The following is an 8,058-nucleotide window of genomic DNA, read 5'->3' as shown; positions in this document are numbered from 1 at the left end:
TTGGTTTTTAAGCAAGCGTTTTTTAATGATTGATTTGCCCTGAGGACTTGGGATGCATTCGCAGACAGTATAGTTACTTAGAAAAGTTTGTTAACATGTCCTGGGTTTCAGAGGAAATCCTCCAGGGACATCTCGATGAAGCGCTCCTGTAGGTACTCCAGAAGCCTTTGCAGAAGGTTTCTGGGCAAGGCAGCCTTGTTCCGCCCACCATGGTAGGACACTTTACCACGCCATGCATGTAGCAAGTAATCAGGTATCATTGAGTGGCAAAGCATAGCAGCGTATGGTCCCGGTGACTGCTGGCATTCAAGAAGCATCCGTTCTTTATCTTGTTGTGTTATCCTCAGCAAAGTGATATCATTCAGGATAAACTGGTTAAAAATCAGGAATTTAAGTAAGGGGGGTGGCCATTTTTCTAATGGGTTCGTGGACTGCAGCAGCTTAAAAAAAAACCTTTCCTGCACGTAGCGAAGCGGGGGGAGGGGAGGAGTGAAATGCCGAGGATCTTTTTTGTGTTTGGTCACCGGCGATCTTCCCCAAGCTACCAGCCACGCAGTGGGTGGGGGGGTGGGAAGGTTGTTGATTAGCAGGGAGCTAGCGTGGTATTAGCCATGCGTTGGGGGGGAGGGGTAAATCACTACAGAAGCCGAAAGACAGTGGCTTACCATGGCCGCATGCAAGCTGAATTCTGATGCCTGGACCTGTGTCTGTGAGATCTGTAACTCCAGAGCTGCAAGCACTCACTATTAAGATGAAAAATGTGACCTTGTAGGGAAATCACATGTGCTAGGTGAATAGTGCTGTTCACTGTGAGAGAGTATAACCATTGTTCTGTAAAATGTATCTTTCTAAATATTTATCTTCCTCATGCAGCTGCAAATTTTTCAACCATCCCTCCTCCATCCCAAAGGCTAGCACAGATAAGGCGGAAGAAAAAGAAGACGCGAGATGAGATGTTCTCGGATATTATGGAAGTTACACGCAATGAAAGAGCTCATCTGAATGAGTGGAAGGACGTGGTATCAAATTACAGGAAAGAGGCCAGTGAACGTGAGGACAGGAGGGATGAAAGTGAGGACAGGAGGGACAACCGAGATGAGAAGTGGCGGCAGGAAGATCAGCGGTGGCGGGATGCAACTCTGGGGCTGCTGCGTGATCAAACTGACGTGCTCCGGCGTCTGGTGGAGCTTCAGGAACGGCAGCAGGATCACAGAGTGCCGCTGCAGCCCCTGTGTAACCACCCTCAACCCTCACCATGTTCCATATCCTCCTCACCCAGACGTGTAAGAACGCGTGGGGGGAGGCTCCGTGCACCCGCCCACTCCACCCCCATGGACAGCCCAACAAGAAGGCTGTCATTAATGTGAAATTTTTTTAATGGCCTTCTCCATCCTTCCTATCCTCCTCCCAAACCACACCCTTACTTCTCTCCCTCTTTTTATAATGAATTAATAAAGAATTCATGATTTTTAAACGAGAGTGACTTTATTTGAATAAGTAAGCTGTACTCGAAGGGAGAGGGTGAGTTGCTTACAGGGAATGAGTCAATCAAGGGGGTTGGGTGTTCATCAACAAACACAGCAGTCACACTGTACCCTGGCCATTGATGAAGCTCCTTTTCAAAGCTTCTCTGATGAGCACCGCTTCCTGGTGTGCTCTTCTAATCTCCCTGGTGTCTGGCTGCGCGTAATCAGCGGCCAGGTGATTTGCCTCAGCCTCCCACCCCGCCATAAAGGTCTCCCCCTTACTCTCACAGAGATTGTGGAGAATACAGCAAGCAGCAATAACATAGGGGACATTGGTTTGGCTGAGGTCTGAGCGAGTCAGTAATGTGCGCCAGCGCGCCTTTAAACGGCCAAATGCACATTCCACCACCATTCTGCACTTGCTCAGCCTGTAATTGAACAGATCCTGACCACTGTCCAGGCTGCCTGTGTATGGCTTCATGAGCCATGGCATCAAGGGGTAGGCTGGGTCCCCCAGGATAACGACAGGCATTTCTCAAGTATCAGAGGGGTAGCCGTGTTAGTCTGGATCTGTAAAAGCAACAAAGAATCCTGTGGCACCTTATAGACTAACAGACGTTTTGCAGCATGAGCTTTCGTGGGTGAATACCCACTTCTTCAGATGCAAGTGGTGGAAATTTCCAGGGGCAGGTTTATATATGCAAGCAAGAAGCAAGCTAGAGATAACGAGGTTAGATCAATCAGGGAGGATGGGGCCCTGTTCTAGCAGTTGAGGTGTGAAAACCAAGGGAGGAGAAACTGGTTCTGTAATTGGCAAGCCATTCACAGTCTTTGTTTAATCCTGAGCTGATGGTGTCAAATTTGCAGATGAACTGGAGCTCAGCAGTTTCTCTTTGAAGTCTGGTCCTGAAGTTTTTTTGCTGCAGGATGGCCACCTTAAGATCTGCTATTGTGTGGCCAGGGAGGTTGAAGTGTTCTCCTACAGGTTTTTGTATATTGCCATTCCTAATATCTGATTTGTGTCCATTTATCCTTTTCCTTAGAGACTGTCCAGTTTGGCCGATGTACATAGCAGAGGGGCACTGCTGGCATATGATGGCATATATTACATTGGTGGACGTGCAGGTGAATGAACCAGTGATGGTGTGGCTGATCTGGTTAGGTCCTGTGATGGTGTTGCTGGTGTAGATATGTGGGCAGAGTTGGCATCGAGGTTTGTTGCATGGGTTGGTTCCTGAGCTAGAGTTACTATGGTGCGGTGTGCAGTTACTGGTGAGAATATGCTTCAGGTTGGCAGGTTGTCTGTGGGCGAGGACTGGCCTGCCACCCAAGGCCTGTGAAAGTGTGGGATCATTCTCCAGGATGGGTTCTCCCGCATGGCCCCACAATATGCCAATATTTTTATGGCTGACCTGGAACAACGCTTCCTCAGCTCCCGTCCACTCACGCCCCTTCTCTACCTACGCTACATTGATGACATCTTCATCATCTGGACCCATGGGAAGGAGACTCTGGAAAAATTCCACCACGATTTCAACAGCTTCCACCCCACCATCAACCTCAGCCTGGACCAATCTACACGGGAGGTCCACTTCCTAGACACTACAGTGCAAATAATTGATGGTCACATTAACACCACCCTATACCGAAAACCTACCGACCGCTATGCCTACCTTCATGCCTCCAGCTTCCATCCCGGGCACACCACAAGATCCATTGTCTACAGCCAAGCACTGAGGTACAACCGCATCTGCTCTAACCCCACAGACAGAGACCAACACCTACAAAATCTCCACCAAGCATTCTCAAAACTACAGTACCCGCACGAGGAAATAAGGAGACAGATCAACAGAGCCAGACGTGTACCCAGAAGCCTCCTACTGCAAGACAAACCCAAGAAAGAAATCAACAGGACTCCACTGGCCATCACATACAGTCCCCAGCTCAAACCCCTCCAGCGCATCATCAGGGATCTACAACCCATCCTGGAGAATGATCCCACACTTTCACAGGCCTTGGGTGGCAGGCCAGTCCTCGCCCACAGACAACCTGCCAACCTGAAGCATATTCTCACCAGTAACTGCACACCGCACCATAGTAACTCTAGCTCAGGAACCAACCCATGCAACAAACCTCGATGCCAACTCTGCCCACATATCTACACCAGCAACACCATCACAGGACCTAACCAGATCAGCCACACCATCACTGGTTCATTCACCTGCACATCCACCAATGTAATATATGCCATCATATGCCAGCAGTGCCCCTCTGCTATGTACATCGGCCAAACTGGACAGTCTCTAAGGAAAAGGATAAATGGACACAAATCAGATATTAGGAATGGCAATATACAAAAACCTGTAGGAGAACACTTCAACCTCCCTGGCCACACAATAGCAGATCTTAAGGTGGCCATCCTGCAGCAAAAAAACTTCAGGACCAGACTTCAAAGAGAAACTGCTGAGCTCCAGTTCATCTGCAAATTTGACACCATCAGCTCAGGATTAAACAAAGACTGTGACTGGCTTGCCAATTACAGAACCAGTTTCTCCTCCCTTGGTTTTCACACCTCAACTGCTAGAACAGGGCCCCATCCTCCCTGATTGATCTAACCTCGTTATCTCTAGCTTGCTTCTTGCTTGCATATATAAACCTGCCCCTGGAAATTTCCACCACTTGCATCCGAAGAAGGGGTATTCACCCATGAAAGCTCATGCTGCAAAACGTCTGTTAGTCTATAAGGTGCCACAGGATTCTTTGTTGCTTTGACAGGCATTTCAACATCCCCAACTGTTATTTTCTGGTCTGGGAAGTAATTCCCTTGCTGCAGCTGTTTAAACAGAGTAGTGCTTCTGAATACGCGAGCGTCATGAACCCTCCCTGGCCATCCCACGTGGATGTTTGTGAAACGTCCCTTGTGATCCACCAGTGCTTGCAGCACCATTGAAAAGTACCCCTTCCGGTTTACGTACTGGGTGCCCTGGTGCTGCGGTGCCAAGATAGGGATATGGGTTCCATCTATCGCCCCCCCACAGTTAGGGAATCCCAGTGCAGCAAAGCCATCCACTATGGCCTGCACGTTTCCCAGAGTCACAACCTTTCGTAGCAGCAGCTTTGTGATTGCTTTGGCTACTTGCATCACAGCAGCCCCCACAGTAGATTTTCCAACTCCAAATTGATTCCCGACTGACCGGTAGCTGTCTGGCGTTGCAAGCTTCCACAGGGCTATCGCCACTCGCTTCTCTACTGTGAGGGCTGCTCTCATCTTGGTATTATGGCGTTTCAGGGCAGGGGCAAGCAAGTCACAAAGTTCCATGAAAGTGCCCTTACGCATGCGAAAGTTTCGCAGCCACTGGGAATCGTCCCACACCTGCAACACAATGCGGTCCCACCAGTCAGTGCTTGTTTCCCGGGCCCAAAATCGGCGTTCAATGGATAGAATCTGCCCCATTACCATCAGGATCTCCAAAGCGCCGGGGCCCGCGGTTTGAGAGAATTCTGTGTCTACGTCCTCATCACTGTCATCGCCGCGCTGCCGTATCCGCCTCCTCCTCGACTTGGTTCGAAGCTCCTGGTTCACCATATACTGCACGAGAGTGTGCGAGGCGTTTAAAACATCCACGATTGCGGTATTGAGCTGAGCAGGGTCCATGCTTGCTGTGCTATGGCGTCTGCACAGTTCACCAAGCAAAAAAGGCGCGAAACGCTTGTCTGCTGCTTTCAGGGAGGGAGGGGTGAGGCTGTGCCCAGAACCACCCGCGACAATGATTTTTGCCCCATCAGGCACTGGGATCTAAACCCGGAAATGCCAAGGGGCGGGGGAAGCTGCGGGAACTATGGGATAGCTACGGGATAGCTACCCACAGTGCAACGCTCCAGAAATCGACGCTAGCCTCGGACCGCGGACGCACACCACCGAATTAATGTGCTTAGTGTGGCCGCGCGCACTCGATTTTATAAAATCTGTTTTACAAAACCGGTTTATGCAAATTCGGAATAGTCCCGTAGTGTAGACGTACCCTTAGACATGCATGGCTTAATCTTTGAAACAAGCATATGCTACTGGCAGGATCAACCAGGTAGCCGCGCTCCAGGGAACGGAAGGCGCGGAGGCCCCACCACCGTGGGGTGAGGGACGGGGACCCCCCGCGCCCGGCGGGCCCCCACCGGCCTTCCCCCCGGGAGGGGAAGGAGCGGGGCCCGCAACGCAGCTAGCGCGCAGAGCGCGCGGTGGGACCGACGGGGATGGCGATCCCCCAAAATCGGACCCGGGCCGCCCGACGGATGTCGGGCGGGGACAGAAGGGCGGAGGGCCCTCGGGACCCCGACGAGCCTCCCCCGTCTCCCTGGACGGGGGGACGGGGACGGGGGAAATCGCCACAGGCAGAGCGCTCCGGGAGCCGCCGAGGAAGGACGGCGGAAGGGACGGGGTGAGCCTCCGAAGAGAGCCCCCCGTCCCCCCGCTTACCCAGGCGGCCCGGGTGACACAACGCGGGACAAAAGCCCACCCGCGGGGAGGGGAGCTAGAGACAGGACGAGTCGGGGGGTGGAGGGGCTGTCGAGACGACCCCCCTTCTCCCGGCACCTCCCTCCAATCTCTCTCCCTCCCCGCATTCCACGGTGCTCCGGGTGACACCGGGGAGCGTCCGGCAGCAGGGCTGCTTTTCTGCTTCCCGGTGCTCTGGGCGGCATCGAAGAAGTTGGACGGGAGCCGGGCGGGAGCCGGGCCCCCGCGAGCCCGACCCTTCGCCCCGCTTTTCTTTCCCGGCGGCCCTTCAGTCGATTGACGTGACGGCACGGCTCGGAGGCAGCCGCCGCCACCTTCCGAGGCGACGCGCTAGAGAAGAAGTCGGCGACCCAGACGGGGAGGGCAGCGAGGGGTACTGGGGCTCCAGCGAGAGGGCGGTACGAGGGTCCCCAAGGGAACCGGAGCGCGCCCCTGCTCGCTCTCGCGACCGTGTTTGGCCCCGCTGAGCCTCGCGGACGTCTGGGTTTTCTTTCGGACCCCTGGGCGGTCTGCCGGAGCCCCTTGACCTCGCACAGCGGAGATCTCGGCCCCCCATATGGGCACGGAAAAGGAGGGACGGGGGGGAGCCGGGTCCGCGCCCGGTCCCCGCCCTCCCGCCACCTGGGAGGACGGAAGTCGATGTCGGTCCCTGGGATCGGTGCGTGCAAAAAGGCGAAGGGTCCCGATCCGCCTGAACACCGGACGGCCCCACCGTCGGGGTGCCGGCCCGCGAAGGGCCCTTCCTGTCGCGAACGTCAGGGCCACATCGGTCGGGAGGACGGTGGCCGGTGGGGCGCCGACGCCTGGAGCTCGGGTCCGGCCGCCTGGCCTACGCGGCGGACGTGCCGGGTGGCTTTCAGGGGGGGCCCCCCACGACACTTTGGCAGCGAGCCGGGGAAAGGAGGCCGTCCCGTGGCCGCTTTCTCCCCCCCCCCCCCCGGGCGAGGTCGGGTACCAAACTCGGATTGGTCCCCTAGGCTGAGTTCCGGTTCTCAGAGGTTCTGAAAACCCAGTCCTCAAAAATCTCCGTGCACCTTTTTCAAAGGACACGTCGAAAAAGGCCGACCCGGGTACAGCGGGAGGAACTCGACTTTCGCGCCGACCTCCCCGTTCTCTCGTTCGCACGAGGCGGTTTCGGGCGACCCCTTCCGGACTTCCGCGGTACGACCGACCGCCAGGTCAACCACATGCTAGACGATGGGGTTGACCTGCTCTCCGAGGGGGGACTTGGAAATTTTTTCAGCCCGCGTCCCCGGGGGTTGACCTGGTGGACGAGCGGGGACTGCGTTTTTCTTCCCGCTCGGACAAATATCGATCGGCCCGCTTCCTCCGGCTTAACCAGGCGGCCGAGCGGCTCACCGTCCTCGGCCACGGAGAGTGACTCCCTCCCCCCCCCAAGTCGTTTGGATCGGGCTCGTGGAAGTTTTTTTTTTTTTTTTTAATTCCCCCCCCCCCCCCCAATTTTGCCTAGAGGCTCCGGGGAGTGCTGGAAGGTCACCCCGGTCCCCGGAGGAAAAAAATTATGAAAAAAGGGATCGGGATTTCCAGAGACCGGGTCCCCTCCGCCAAGCAAGCCGCCCAGGGCTCACCCTCCTCGGCCGCGGAGAATGACTTCAAACCCGGTAGTTTGGATTGGGCGCGTGGAAGGTTTTTTTCCAAAATTTGCCCAGAGGCTCTGGGGAGTTCTGCAAGGTCACCCCGGTCCCCGTAGCGGATATTTATTTATTTATTTTTGGAAAAAAGGATCGGGACCTCCGAGACCGGGTCCCCACCGCCAGGCAAGCCGCCCAGGGCTCACCCTGCTCGGCCGCGGAGAATGACTTTCCCCAGGGTCGTTTGGATCGGGCACGGGGAAGGGTTTTATGTTTCTTTTTTTTTTTTTCTTTTCCCCAAAAATGTGCCCGGAGGCTACGAGGAGTGCAGGAAGGTCAGCCTGGTCCCCGGAGGAAAAAAATTTTTTTTTTTAAAAAGGATCGGGACTTCCGAGACCGGGTCCCCGCCGCCAGGCAAGCCGCCCAGGGCTCCACGTCCCCGTCCGGAGCTCTGACGGCCGAAGGGAGAACCGGGTTGACCTGGTGGCGG

The 8,058-nt window shown here is 55.0% G+C and overlaps 1 long non-coding RNA gene across 1 annotated transcript in view; it reads right to left on the bottom strand.

Annotated features, from left to right (window-relative positions):
* The window catches only part of LOC123359746, an 8,193-nt gene extending 2,639 nt beyond the window's left edge, over positions 1-5,554 (bottom strand). Inside the window, exon 1 of the long non-coding RNA XR_006575914.1 lies at positions 5,497-5,554. This is a non-coding gene — a long non-coding RNA (uncharacterized LOC123359746). The remainder of the gene's footprint in view (positions 1-5,496) is intronic.
* Positions 5,555-8,058: the final 2,504 nt, after the last annotated feature.

This window comes from Mauremys mutica, unplaced genomic scaffold (assembly GCF_020497125.1).
Source record: "Mauremys mutica isolate MM-2020 ecotype Southern unplaced genomic scaffold, ASM2049712v1 Super-Scaffold_100186, whole genome shotgun sequence".
Taxonomy (NCBI): domain Eukaryota; kingdom Metazoa; phylum Chordata; order Testudines; family Geoemydidae; genus Mauremys; species Mauremys mutica.
The sequence above is the reverse complement of the archived record's forward strand: the minus strand, read 5'-3'. Positions and strand labels throughout refer to the sequence as shown.